At 38.0% G+C, this 15,533-nt stretch overlaps 1 non-coding gene across 1 annotated transcript; it reads left to right on the plus strand.

The window, feature by feature from the left end:
• The first annotated feature begins 9,091 nt into the window (after positions 1-9,091).
• On the plus strand, positions 9,092-9,198 carry LOC142169310 (small nucleolar RNA R71). The gene has a single exon (XR_012699018.1). It is a non-coding gene; the product is annotated as a small nucleolar RNA R71 (small nucleolar RNA).
• Positions 9,199-15,533: the final 6,335 nt, after the last annotated feature.

The following is a 15,533-nucleotide window of genomic DNA, read 5'->3' on the forward strand; positions in this document are numbered from 1 at the left end:
ATCGCGAGGAAAAAGGCTTATTGGAATAAAGAATTGCTCGCATTGAGGTAAGTAACACTTCTAAACTTGGTTCTGAGGGTATGAATCCCCAAAATTTGGTATGATATAAATTGTTTGGAGGTAACACACACGATAGGTGACGAGCATGTAGACGTGCACCACAGAAATTGTGTCTTGAATAAATCATGTGCAGTTGTAAAATTAATGAATCATGTTATTATCCGAATATTCTCCTCATGTTAGGAAATTGATCTGAGACTCTTATTAAAGATCATGTTTAGGCTACATGCCAATATTTTGGGACCCATGGGGTCGTGTTGTTGTTGAATTAATTATTTTAAATTGAAAATTCATACTCAGTCATATTCATATCATTACATATCATATCTCAGTCTCTGTTGTTATTTATTAATACATCACATCATCATTTTCGGGCTATTTGTATGACATTGTGAGCCCATAAGAGAGAGACCGGGGAGATTGATGACTGAGTGAGGCTGTGGGGTTGATTGTGAGGATAATTATGGGATCGGGTTGCACGCCGCAGCAGGCCTTATTGGCTTTATGTACTTTATTATTATATGGATCGGGGCTTCCCGCCTGCAGCAGGCCTTATAGGCTTTATTATTATACGGATCAGGACTGCCCGCCTGCAGTAGGCCATGTAGGCTTTATATAGCGCTTGGGCTGAAGGAGCCCCTCCGAGAGTCTGCACACACCCCCAATGAGCGCGGTTGATTTATAGCTCTTGGGCTGAAGGAGCCCCTCGGAGTCTGCACACACACCCAGTGAGTGCGGTTGATTTATATTAAGGGATGGATCTTCCCTGGACATGGATCTTGTCCGAAGCATTGATATTGAGGGATGGATCTTCCCTGGACATGGATCTTGTCCGAAGCATTTATATTGAGGGGTGGATCTTCCCTGGACATGGATCTTGTCTGAAGCATTTATATTGTGGGATGGATCTTCCCTGGACATGGATCTTGTCCGAAGAATTTATATTGAGGGATGGATCTTCCCTGGGCATGGATCTTGCCCAAAGCATTTATATTGAGGGATGGATCTTCCCTGGGCATGGATCTTGCTCGAAGCATTTATATTGAGGGATGGATCTTCCCTGGGCATGGATCTTGCCCGAAGTATTTATATTGTAATGAGTTTACCTGGACATGGATCTTGTCCGTATCAATTATATTCGGGGATAAATTACCTCGGGGCTGGATTGGCCTTATACGGTACTGAGTGACTGACTGTCAGTCGATGTGTATATATATACGGGTTGGAACACCCCTGAGCTGTATTCGCCATAAATAGTACCGAGTGACCGGATGATTTATGACCAGTATTTACTTGGGGGTCCTTCTACTGAGATGTCGTATTTCTCATATCATACGGTATTGATCTATTTCACTTGTACTGAGTTTAACTGTTGAACTTGAAAGCATGCCTACATTTTTGTATTGTTATTTCTATACTAGACTGTACCTGTTGAGACCGTCACTACTTTCAGCCCAAAGGTTAGTCTCGTTACTTATTGAGTTGGTTGTACTCATACTACACTCTCCACCTCGTGTGCAGATCTAGATGCTCCCGGATACGGCGGTTGTTAGATTTCGGAATTTATTCTGTGGAGATTATCAAGGTAGCTGCTTGGCGTCCACAGACTTTGACTCCCTTCCTTTTTAGTTATTGTACTGTTCTATATTTTCAGACAGTGATTTTATTAGTCAGACCTTGTATTCATTTAGATGCTCATGTACCCAGTGACATCGGGTTTTAGGAGTGTTTATATTTGTATTATTGAGATTTCTTCTGCTGAATTTAATTATTATGTTTTCAAATTTAAAAGATATGGTGGTTCATTGGGATTGTCATCTTGCCTAGTATTGAGTTAGGCACCATCACGACATGTAAGATTTTGGGTCGTGACAACCCCACACTTATCATGCTTACCCGCTCTAGCTAGCTCTTTTAGGGCCCTTGCCTTGAATTCAGAGTGTGCAGTCAGCTCGTCTTTAGGTGCTCCCGTTGATCCCTCCATCTTGAAAACCACCCTTTCTTTCCCAATCTTAGCTTGAGCTGCATTTCCTGGATGTCCAAAATAGATCTTCCAGTAGCTAAGAAGGGTCTTCCTAAAATAAGAGGGACCTCCCTATCCTCTTCCATATTCACCACGAGGAAGTCCACACGGAACACAAATTTATCCACCCAAACTAGCATATCTTCCACTATTCCTTCAGGTATGATTGTGGTCTGATCTTCCAGCTGCAAAGATACAGGTATCGATCTGATTTCTCCAATCTTTCCTTCCAATTTCCAGAAAATAGACAAAGGCATAAGATTAATAGACGCACCTGAATTACACAAAGATTTTTCTAGTTTAGTACTTCCTAAAGAGTAAGGTATAGTAAAATTCCCTGGATCTCCACACTTTGAGGGAGCTTAATTTATAGAATGGCACTTCAATGCTGTGTGAGCTAGACAACCGATGTCTCTTCCACTTTCTGCTTGTTAGACAATATCTCATTCAGAAACTTAGCATAGGCTGGCATCTATGAAAATACCTCTGTAAAAGGTATATTCACATGCACCTGCTTGAGCACTTCTAGAAAACACTCAAACTGGTTTTCCAGCTTCTCTCTTCTTTGCTTTTGGGTGGAAGGTAGAACAAACATGTTTTCACTCTCCTCAGTCTCCTTATTCATTGAATTCCCATCCTTCTTCTTCTTCTACAAACCATCATCTACCCTGACTTCGCCTTCTTGAATGTTGCTATTTTTTTGCTCCTCCACAATCTCTATTTGTCCTTTAATCAACTCATCCTTTTGTTTTATAACGGGGTCCTTCAATACGTGCCCGCTTCTCAAAGACACCGCATTTATTCTTTCTTTTAAATTTCTTTTAGTATCATCAAGGAGAGTTCCTGTGACCCTCTCAGATAGTAGATTCGCAAGTTTTCCCACCTATCTCTCCAAGTTCTGGATGGCTGTGCCATGAGTTTCAAGTCCCTGAGCACTTTAATACATACAATTTCACCAATTCAAATCCCACACTTATGTTGAACCAAACCCCAACCTTCACATCATATTAGCACCAAGCTCCCAATAGTTTTAAGTGCAAACACAGCAAGATTTACCACTAGAAAGGAATAATTTCTCTCTATAATATATACAAACACCAACTTTTTTTCTTTTTCTAAGTTCTGATTTTTTTTTCAATTTCCTACAAGTGGCTCTCACAATTTTTTCAAACAGCGCAGCTTTCTCCTTTTCTATAGTTCCACTCAAAAATCCAACCATACCTCCACTTAGCTTTTATCAAGCTCATAAATATTTTAATTGCTCATGAGAGGTAAAAAGTTCAAACAAATGGTCAATTCAACAAACGGGTCAAGCTTGTAGTGTTGTTGCCAAAGAGAATAGGATTATAGGCTAAAAGAGGCTAACTAAGATACACATTAATTAGGCAGGTCACAAACATATAATTAGCTCAACAAAGAAATGTCTATATCACTTCCTAAACTTGAACAAGACTGCTATTTTGCTTTGCAAATACACGGGGAAAGTTCTAGCCATCAACTAACATACACAAAATATCACAAAACCTCACACACACCATGGCACATAACTCACTTAGGATCGGATCTATCCCGACTCTAAAGTCAAAGCGGTTAAGCAAAATCGAGATTAACAAATTAATGCATTATGAAAGAGTCAAGAACCGAGCCTAGGCGTCACAACTAAGACACTCACCACTCTCAGGGCATAACAAAGTCGAGAAACATCATCTCCATTTAACACCATAGAACAAGACTTCTCTATTCCTAATAAAACAAACTAACTATAACTGGTTTAAGAAAAAGCCTTAAAAAATAACTGCGACACAAAGAAAAACAAATGATAAATTATTATACTACCTAAGAAAGTAAAACAAAGATGAAAGATAAAAAAGAATTCTTCGACTTTAATCCCTCAAGAAGACAGTCGAGGAAATCTATCGTCAGAAAAAGTCAAAAATTCAAAAAAAACATACACATATACATATTTACATCCCCCAACCCATAATTTAAATTATGGCATGTCCCCATGACATACAAATAAAAATCAAGAGATAAAGGAAACTCCCCTGAATCATCTAGTCTGGGTCTAAATCGAAATCGGGATCCACTTTGCATGCCCGACCCAGTGCACACATCCATGCTAAAAGTTTCTTTTCTGTCTTTTTTAGGTACACCCCTGTAACGACCCGACTTGTCGTTTTTAACATCTACGTTACTTTCGATAATTTGAAGTCTTGATCAGCTTTGTAATGTGTACTATGACTTGTGTGAATTGTCGGCTTTGGTTTTTGGATGATTCAGAATTTAATTGAGAGAACAATCCTTGTTTAGAAGCTTAAATGAAAAGAGTTGACCGATTTGACTTTTTGTGCAAACGACTCTGAAATGGAGTTTTGATGATTCCAATAGCTCTGTATGGTGATTTTGGACTTAGGAGTGCATCCGGATATTCATTTTGAAGTTCGTAGTTAAATTCAGTTTGAAATGGCAAAAATAGGAAATTTAAAGTTTGGAAGTTTGACCGGGGAGTTGACTTTTTGATATCGAGACCGGAATAATATTTTGGAAATTGTAATAACTTTGTTATGTCATTTATGACTTGTACGCAAAATTTGAGTTCATTCCGAATTGATTTGCTATATTTTGGCATCGAACCTAGAATGTTCGATGTCGATTCTTCAAGAATATGTGGTATAACATTAATAAAATGAGCTCCAAATTCAGTTTTGATTCAAAAATTATATCCGTATTAAAATTACGGAGCCATAGCAAAAAGAATCGTCGAATTCGGACATCGTATGAGAGAGTTATGCATATTTCCGTGTCAGGAACGATTTTCCGTCGCCGCGAGCACCCAAGGTAGCGTGGGGCGCTAGCCCTGGCACTGAGAATTTTGGGATACTGGAAACTGTGCCCCATGCTACCTGTGGCACCCGAAACAGCTGAGGCCCTATAAACGGGGGGTTTTCTACCATTTTTGACAAAAATAGAGTTGGGGAGCTCGGTTTGGGTAATTTTCACGGGTAAACATTGGGGTAAGTATTCCTTATCCTATATTTATTATATTTCATGATTCCATACTCATTTAAATCATGAATCTATGAATTTATAGAAGAAAAATCAGTTTTTTATAAAATCTATTAAAAATGTAAAATGAAGATTTGAAGGTCAATCCGATGTCGAAATTTGATAATTTTTGTATGGTTGGAATCATATCGGAATGGGTTGTCAGATTTTATAACTTTTGTCATGTTCTGAGACGTGAGCCCCACTGTTGAATTTTTTGAGTTAATTTCGGATTTATTTGTGAAATTTAGCATTTTCATATAGAATTGATTCCTACACCTCATGTTGATTGTATCGAATTATTTTGACTAAGATTCGAGACGTTTAGAGGCCGAATCGCGAGGAAAAAGGCTTATTGGAATAAAGAATTGCTCGCATTGAGGTAAGTAACACTTCTAAACTTGGTTCTGAGGGTATGAATCCCCAAAATTTGGTATGATATAAATTGTTTGGAGGTAACACACACGATAGGTGACGAGCATGTAGACGTGCACCACAGAAATTGTGTCTTGAATAAATCATGTGCAGTTGTAAAATTAATGAATCATGTTATTATCCTAATATTCTCCTCATGTTAGGAAATTGATCTGAGACTCTTATTAAAGATCATGTTTAGGCTACATGCCAATATTTTGGGACCCATGGGGTCGTGTTGTTGTTGAATTAATTATTTTAAATTGAAAATTCATACTCAGTCATATTCATATCATTACATATCATATCTCAGTCTCTGTTGTTATTTATTAATACATCACATCATCATTTTCGGGCTATTTGTATGACATTGTGAGCCCATAAGAGAGAGACCGGGGAGATTGATGACTGAGTGAGGCTGTGGGGTTGATTGTGAGGATAATTATGGGATCGGGTTGCACGCCGCAGCAGGCCTTATTGGCTTTATGTACTTTATTATTATATGGATCGGGGCTTCCCGCCTGCAGCAGGCCTTATAGGCTTTATTATTATACGGATCAGGACTGCCCGCCTGCAGTAGGCCATGTAGGCTTTATATAGCGCTTGGGCTGAAGGAGCCCCTCCGAGAGTCTGCACACACCCCCAATGAGCGCGGTTGATTTATAGCTCTTGGGCTGAAGGAGCCCCTCGGAGTCTGCACACACACCCAGTGAGTGCGGTTGATTTATATTAAGGGATGGATCTTCCCTGGACATGGATCTTGTCCGAAGCATTGATATTGAGGGATGGATCTTCCCTGGACATGGATCTTGTCCGAAGCATTTATATTGAGGGGTGGATCTTCCCTGGACATGGATCTTGTCTGAAGCATTTATATTGTGGGATGGATCTTCCCTGGACATGGATCTTGTCCGAAGAATTTATATTGAGGGATGGATCTTCCCTGGGCATGGATCTTGCCCAAAGCATTTATATTGAGGGATGGATCTTCCCTGGGCATGGATCTTGCTCGAAGCATTTATATTGAGGGATGGATCTTCCCTGGGCATGGATCTTGCCCGAAGTATTTATATTGTAATGAGTTTACCTGGACATGGATCTTGTCCGTATCAATTATATTCGGGGATAAATTACCTCGGGGCTGGATTGGCCTTATACGGTACTGAGTGACTGACTGTCAGTCGATGTGTATATATATACGGGTTGGAACACCCCTGAGCTGTATTCGCCATAAATAGTACCGAGTGACCGGATGATTTATGACCAGTATTTACTTGGGGGTCCTTCTACTGAGATGTCGTATTTCTCATATCATACGGTATTGATCTATTTCACTTGTACTGAGTTTAACTGTTGAACTTGAAAGCATGCCTACATTTTTGTATTGTTATTTCTATACTAGACTGTACCTGTTGAGACCGTCACTACTTTCAGCCCAAAGGTTAGTCTCGTTACTTATTGAGTTGGTTGTACTCATACTACACTCTCCACCTCGTGTGCAGATCTAGATGCTCCCGGATACGGCGGTTGTTAGATTTCGGAATTTATTCTGTGGAGATTATCAAGGTAGCTGCTTGGCGTCCACAGACTTTGACTCCCTTCCTTTTTAGTTATTGTACTGTTCTATATTTTCAGACAGTGATTTTATTAGTCAGACCTTGTATTCATTTAGATGCTCATGTACCCAGTGACATCGGGTTTTAGGAGTGTTTATATTTGTATTATTGAGATTTCTTCTGCTGAATTTAATTATTATGTTTTCAAATTTAAAAGATATGGTGGTTCATTGGGATTGTCATCTTGCCTAGTATTGAGTTAGGCACCATCACGACATGTAAGATTTTGGGTCGTGACAACCCCACACTTATCATGCTTACCCGCTCTAGCTAGCTCTTTTAGGGCCCTTGCCTTGAATTCAGAGTGTGCAGTCAGCTCGTCTTTAGGTGCTCCCGTTGATCCCTCCATCTTGAAAACCACCCTTTCTTTCCCAATCTTAGCTTGAGCTGCATTTCCTGGATGTCCAAAATAGATCTTCCAGTAGCTAAGAAGGGTCTTCCTAAAATAAGAGGGACCTCCCTATCCTCTTCCATATTCACCACGAGGAAGTCCACACGGAACACAAATTTATCCACCCAAACTAGCATATCTTCCACTATTCCTTCAGGTATGATTGTGGTCTGATCTTCCAGCTGCAAAGATACAGGTATCGATCTGATTTCTCCAATCTTTCCTTCCAATTTCCAGAAAATAGACAAAGGCATAAGATTAATAGACGCACCTGAATTACACAAAGATTTTTCTAGTTTAGTACTTCCTAAAGAGTAAGGTATAGTAAAATTCCCTGGATCTCCACACTTTGAGGGAGCTTAATTTATAGAATGGCACTTCAATGCTGTGTGAGCTAGACAACCGATGTCTCTTCCACTTTCTGCTTGTTAGACAATATCTCATTCAGAAACTTAGCATAGGCTGGCATCTATGAAAATACCTCTGTAAAAGGTATATTCACATGCACCTGCTTGAGCACTTCTAGAAAACACTCAAACTGGTTTTCCAGCTTCTCTCTTCTTTGCTTTTGGGTGGAAGGTAGAACAAACATGTTTTCACTCTCCTCAGTCTCCTTATTCATTGAATTCCCATCCTTCTTCTTCTTCTACAAACCATCATCTACCCTGACTTCGCCTTCTTGAATGTTGCTATTTTTTTGCTCCTCCACAATCTCTATTTGTCCTTTAATCAACTCATCCTTTTGTTTTATAACGGGGTCCTTCAATACGTGCCCGCTTCTCAAAGACACCGCATTTATTCTTTCTTTTAAATTTCTTTTAGTATCATCAAGGAGAGTTCCTGTGACCCTCTCAGATAGTAGATTCGCAAGTTTTCCCACCTATCTCTCCAAGTTCTGGATGGCTGTGCCATGAGTTTCAAGTCTATCATCTATCTTAATGATAAATGCCTTCATTAGATCTTCTATGCTAGGCTGATTGGACTGTTAATGCTGGTACTGTTGCCTCTGCTAATTTAGAAAACCTAGAGCTCCTTGTCCTTGGGGTCTGGAGTTATTTTGTTTCCATGCATTCGTAGTACCACTCGGTGAACTCCACAAACATTCAGGGTGCCTCTAGCCCATGGAATTGAAATTATTATTACTCTGGTAGTTGCCTCTGTCAAAGCTTCCCACAGCATTTACCACTTCATCTGTAGTCGAGGCTTGACACTCATGTGTTGGATGACCCATTCCACAAAAGTCACAGACTAATGATGGTTGGCTCTGGACCTTGGCTAAGGTTAACTTTCTTATCTCTCTAGCCATGGTGTCTAGTTGGGCTTGCACGGATGTGTTAGAGTACCTATTGAATCCCAGCTGATTTTCTTTTATCATTACTCTCAACAGGCCATTGGTTAGCATCTTCAGAGAGCTCATCAACAATTGCAACAATCTTCTCAGGAGTCTTCTTCATTAAAGGACCTCCAACTGCAGTACTCAAAGTTCGTCGTGATGAAGGTGTCAGTCCATCCCAAAAGTCCTGGAGTTGCATCCATAATTTGATTCCATTATGCTGACACTTTCTCACTATCTCCTTGAATCTTTCACAAGCTTCGAAGACTGTTTCAGTGTCCTTCTAGCAAAAATTATGGATTTCCCTTTTGAATTTCACTATTTTTGCAACTGAGAAGTACTTATCAAGGAACGTTTATCTTCCCATGTCCTGATCGACCTAGTTGGTAAGCTTCGAAGCCAGTGCTTTGCATCATCCTCCAGTGAAAAGGGGAATGTCGTTAAGTAGACTGCATCTTTTGACACTTCATTGTACTTGAAGGTGTTCATGATTTCCTCAAAGTCCATCAAGTGAGTGTTAGGATATTCATTCGCCTTCCCTCTAAAGACACAGTTGTTCTGAATGGCTTGAAGCAAGCATTGCTTCAACCCAAAATTATTTGCTACTATGGGTGGAGGTCTGACACTTGACAATCCCTGATTGTAGACTGGTCTGGCATAATCACCTAATGCTCTTCCAAGCCTAGGATCCATATTTTCAAACTGGTCTTCAACCAGGGATCAATTTAGATTGAATCTTCGACCCCCATCATCTTTGATAGTCTCATCAGCAACTCTAAGGGCTGCTTCAACTGATATTCGTGCAGCTTGTTCTCTATGTTGTGTTTCCTCTCTTGCAGCTAAGTCTACCCCATCATCACCATTCTTAGCCATGTGTTCTTGGATTGAAGGTTGCCCCAAGAATTTTTCGGTGAGTTCTTTATCTTTCCTCAACTGTCGCGGACACTTTTCCATCTCTGGATCATATGGAATAACTTCTTTTGAAGAAGAGCGAGTCATACACCAGAGAAGTTAAACCCGTTGCCCTGTGTTGACAGCCAATTTTGATCCTCCCTTTTAAAATTAATTTATTTATTCTTAATAATTTACAATGAATGTTTTGAAAGTATTTTCTATCAATAAATACCCATTTTACAAAATTGATTAAGTATTAGAACCTAGTACTAACATTATGTAATTATAAATATATTTACTACTTTTTATATCATTAAGGCAATTTCTAAAATACACTATCTATGCTTTGTAATTAGCTTAATGAATTATTTCTCAAATTCTTATTAATTAGATTATTATGTTAAAATTAGTGTTATAATTTAGAAGACAAAGTATTTCATAAATAATTAATTATAATAATTAGTAGTATATTTGGTAATTATAATTTTACTATATTTTAGTGAAAATAATTAAGTTTGTTTAAATTAATTTTAAAAGGGTTAGAAGACCACAAGGCTACAATTGCAAATCTCCAACTAAACACAAGATGGCCATTTTTTAAATTAACTTTGGCCCAATACAAGGCCCAATCCCTCATCTGACCCAATCCAAACGACCCCTCCATTCCAGGTTGGCGATCTGCGTCCATCTCCCTAAACCAATCAGAGCGTGCCACATCACTCGCCTCTCTCACTCACAAAGAAAACACAATGAATCTGGACCATTGATTTATCAGATCAACGACCCACATTTTATCTCTTATTTGTTGTTTAATTTAGAACACATCTTCAGGTTCATCTCAACCGTCAATGCCTAAGAGATCCAATGGTCCATATATTTTGTCATTTTAAATTGTTAAAGCTTGAATTATCAGAGCCGTTAATCTAAAGATCCAACAGCCCAAATCTCCCTCGCCCATTTTATCCCTAGAGACAGACTATCCCAACCCCAAAAACCCTAATCATTCTGTATTGACCATGCTGCCCCCCCCCCCCTTTTCTCTCTTCTTTCTCTCGTCCTTCCAACATCCATCAATCACAAAACCTTGCACAAATTCGTGCAAGGTCAACAAATCAACCATGAATTCATCCTTTTTGTCTTCCCTAACCGCGAATCTCGCTGATTTCATTCCCATTTCATCACACAAATTCAAAATTCCCAAAGCTTAACCCTAGACTCAAAGATGAAAGTTCAAATCATATGGGTTCTGCTATGTTCATTCAAATCAGAGCTTGAAATTACCTTTTGCCTCCTGAAGTCTATGAATCCTGCTGCAAATTCCCTTTCAATCACAAATTTCAAGCATCTAAATCTTGAAACCCTAGACCCAAAGACACAATATCAAATCTTTGATTTTCCTGCGTGTTTTGTCAAATCGAAGCATGCATGGAGTTCAAACTCAGTAATATCTGGACAATAGAGTTTAACTGATGGTCATCTGCATTCAACGATCAATCTCCCTTCTCGGGTAAAAATCTTCACTATTTTTCCCTCCACTCTACTCTGATTTCACTTTGTCTCCTTAGATTTTCCCTGATATTGCTCACATCATCAGCCCATCGTCATCTTCCACTATATAATTTGCATTATGTTGAAACCCTAGATCCTTAAATGGTACTACAAATAGGAGCCTTCAATGCTCTTACCTATCACGGACAACATCACGAACCACTGAAGAAAAACAAAAATGTTTCAATCATCTAAGAAATTTAGGATTCAAAGCCATGGGTTTTCTTACTGTTTCCTTTTCTTTCATTTGCCGAGAACTGTCTCTAGTTCAAACTTGGGGTTTCTGAGGTCTTAAGCAACTGAGAAAGAGCTTCATCTGGTCTGCTGCTCCAAAAAAGATCAGCACCCTCTTTTGAATGCTCCAAATATGTTAGCTATATTCTGAGTAATACAGTTATTTTATGATATTTAGTATGTTAACGCGTGTGTTCTGTTAAGTTTAATGACTATTTATGATTATTTGTCCTGCCTTGAGTCTTTAATCAAGGATTAATTAAACCATTAATTGATTCCTACTGATCTCTTATTCCTGAATTTCCACAGTCTACATGTTTAAGTTATTATGTCTTCGCATGAATTTCATAGATTTTCATTGATCTGCAATAATCTTTATCCCTATATGTTGCATCTCTATAGTTTGTGAGTCTTGAAGTTGAGCTTGTTATTTGATAATCACAACTAAGATAAATCTAAAGATGTTTAAGCTTATATCCTCTGTCTCTTAACCTTAAGCATGAACTCTAAGTGTTTATATGTTTTCTTCTCTACTTATGTTTATTAAACTGGCTCTGATTAGCCAATGCGGTCTTTTACTTTGTCTAGGTGTTGTTGCTTCTGTTGATCTACTCCTATTTGAATTAAACTATCTTCTCTTCTCCCAGTAATCCTATTGTACACATCTGTTACGGCTAAGTTATCTTTCCTCATAACACGATCATGATCTTGTTTCTTCTCTTTGTTATAAAGACAGATATTTGGTTAGACTGAACTTAACTGTTTTCTTAAATAGTCAACACCCTCATCTGCATGCTTACTTGTTATCATATCGCCTATCTCTTAACTTTGGGGTTATCATTCATCTTTGAAAAAGCTTGCATGCATTGTATCTTTTAGGATTGTCTTCCCTTAAAAAGAATCTAGTTACTCTGCTATAACCAAGTGATAACTTGTAAAAAAAGAAGCATGATCATTTTCATATTCATCTACTAACCTAGACTTAAGTTTGAGTTAAACCTGTTCAAATGCAATATCTTTCCCTTATCTGTAATTGTTTCCTCATGTCTTGCTTAATCCAATTCTATAAATGTGTAAGGTTTCCCTGTCTACATAAGATCATTACTGCATTTTAAGTGTTCAAGTAAGTTAACTGAATACTGCATGTCCCTGTTTAATTCTTACTTAGCTCCTGATTTCACAATTTGTCCAGAACCACTCCAATCCTTTCCCTACTGTTAAATTTAAAACCAAATCTGATCCCTAAAATCTTATAAGGACCTTTGCTGATGCTATTTGAACATGATGATTTGTTTGAAGCTAACATTATTAGGAGTATGACTTTGTAGAAATCCTTAGGGATTCTATGTTCTGATATATGAACCTGCAGACCTATTGAAAGGCTTGATCATGTCCTAGATATCTTTGACAACCTCAGTAAATGATTAGTCATGACTGTGTTGTCTGAATTTTCATTGCTAATTCTCTTTAAAAAGTGTTAAGATAGTAGTATCAACCTATATATGTGCTAAAAGCAAAATCCATCAGTTCATACTAGGTTTGCCACTCACCAAAAATCTTTGTATATATTAAGTTGTTGCTGTATAGATTTGCCTTTCCTAGGAACATTGTTCTGCTCTCATGTTCAAACCTTTGTATTATGCTTATGATGCACATGTTCTTCACCTATATATGTTTCAAAGTCAGGCCTTTAGAATTCATGTAATATATGTTTGTTTGATAATTCAATATGGACTATATGTTCTTATGTTAGGAGGGAAAGTATATTTTGTGGTAGGAAATGCTATAGCATTTAGTTTGCATTGAAAGGGCCTCATTGGCATTTAAACCCATAAGGAAATATGTTGTTAGTGTTTAAGAGTATTTGGGAGTGGAGTTCGACTCTAGGTTGGGCTTCCCTCCCCGGCACAAGCATTACCTTGGGCCTTGAGTCCCTTGGGAACTTTGAAGTGTCGGGGGATCCAAAAGGAGCGTTGACCTTGAGTGGAATTTCCTCCTTAGCCCTTAATTCATTGACGCATTTAATTCTCTGGGGGTTTAATGTTTAATGACAATAAAAGGTTTTCAATGTGAATTATTTTGTAAGTAGAACCATCACATTAATATATAATTTCCCACAGTATTGATTTTTTTCTCGTTCTAATTATTAGCTTATGTACTTGGTATATATGTTTTGAATGTGTTGAGAATGTGGGATATACTTCTAATGACCTTATTTTCTTTTTTGGGCATGTATACATTTGGGTTGCTAAGTTCCTAAGGAATTCAGGCCCAAACCAGCACTGCTCCATCTTTGAAGAGTTCAATCCGCTATAGCCACGCCTCTCAATAGTTGGGCCTATCTTATTGAGGCTCAACCATCAGAGTTCAGTCCTCTCTCCCTTACTTCTTTCGTTATTGCTCATTATTTCCATAGCCTAGTTTACTGCTTCATTATTTTTCGCCTAATGCCTTTGTTGTCTTATCGTATTTCATTATCATGTATTCAACACTCATATATTAAATTATGTGCTTTATCTTTATACTTTATATCACATGAAACATAGGCAAACCTTGACTAATATAGGAATTAAAGGGAATTAGCTAGTAATTAATCTTCGCCCCCGCTAATTATAACTTGTTAAACACTCACCTTTTCTTAAAGATTTTGAAGATCAAGCCTCTAATCAAAAACAACAGCCCGTTTTCAAAAGGAAATCAGAAAAGAATCGCTGAGTTTTACTAACATGGAAATGAAATCAGATTTTCTCATAAAAGCAATAAGGTACGGCCGTCTCAAGTGAGTTTTCAAAGATCGCTCCATTTAGATTTTCAAACCAAGGTACATTTAGAATTACTTTCCTACAAACATCTTTTAAAATTACACTAGCGTCTATTATTCAAAGTACTTACTTTTATAACTTAATAATGACAATCCTTAAAACATGGACTATTTTCAGAACTCTCTTAACCTTCGATAACTCTTTTAATCCCACCTCCCTTATAAATCTTACATATACTCCCTCTAATATATAGTAAGTCGCGCCTTAGTAGTAATTAAACATAGTATAAATAACTAATTTCTTAAAATTAGTCTAAGTCATATGGAGCTACCTTAGGTAAATTTTAAGTGGTGCCTAACACCTTCCCCTTAGAAGAACAAAAACCCTTACCCATAATCTCACTGGTTTGCAGGCCTATAATGAACATAACTTAGTAATTAAATAGGTACCCAAGTATACCTTTAAATATTAGGTGGTGACTCTCTTTCATCAACAACAGAGAAACCAAAAGTTGAATCATGTCTTGACTAGTTCAAAATAGGGTGCAATAACATGGCGACTCTGCTGGGGATATCACACTTAGGTTTTGACCTTGGCAGACTTAGACTAATTTGGCCTCTAGATCTATTTATACCTTGCTTTGATTATAGTTGAAATTTCAATTACATGCTCACTTGTTTATTTGCTCTTTATAATTATTTGCCCTTTTATGATCACTATGCTTATTGCTGCTACACCTTTGTCTGTTACTGCTTTATACACACTGTCATCATATTTCTTCCAATCGAGTCTTGGCCGTATACTATCACACACAATGGCACGCGAGGGTTGTCCTTTACACCTCTCTGAACCTTCTTTTCAATACTCTCTAGTTTCATAGAATGGCTTTGTCAGGTCAACTGACATAACTTCTCGCAGCCGTCAGTCTAATTCAAAAGTAGGAAACACTCTACTCTAGTAAAATAGGTTATACTGCATAAACCTTTGGTGAGTCGGTCTTTGGTACTGACACACAATTAGGAAGGCCACCCTAATGTTAACGGGTCATGCACCTAACGACATAACTTCTGTGGAAAGACAAACAAGCATGAAAAAACACTTAAGGATCTAAAGCAAACACTTACCCAAATATCTTTATTTTACCCACCTCAGAAAATGGAAATCAAGCAAAATATCCCTAAAATCAGCATGGTAATGGGAGCACCACATAAGT

The sequence above is a fragment of the Nicotiana tabacum genome, chromosome 14 (assembly GCF_000715075.1).
Source record: "Nicotiana tabacum cultivar K326 chromosome 14, ASM71507v2, whole genome shotgun sequence".
NCBI classification, from domain to species: Eukaryota; Viridiplantae; Streptophyta; class Magnoliopsida; order Solanales; family Solanaceae; genus Nicotiana; species Nicotiana tabacum.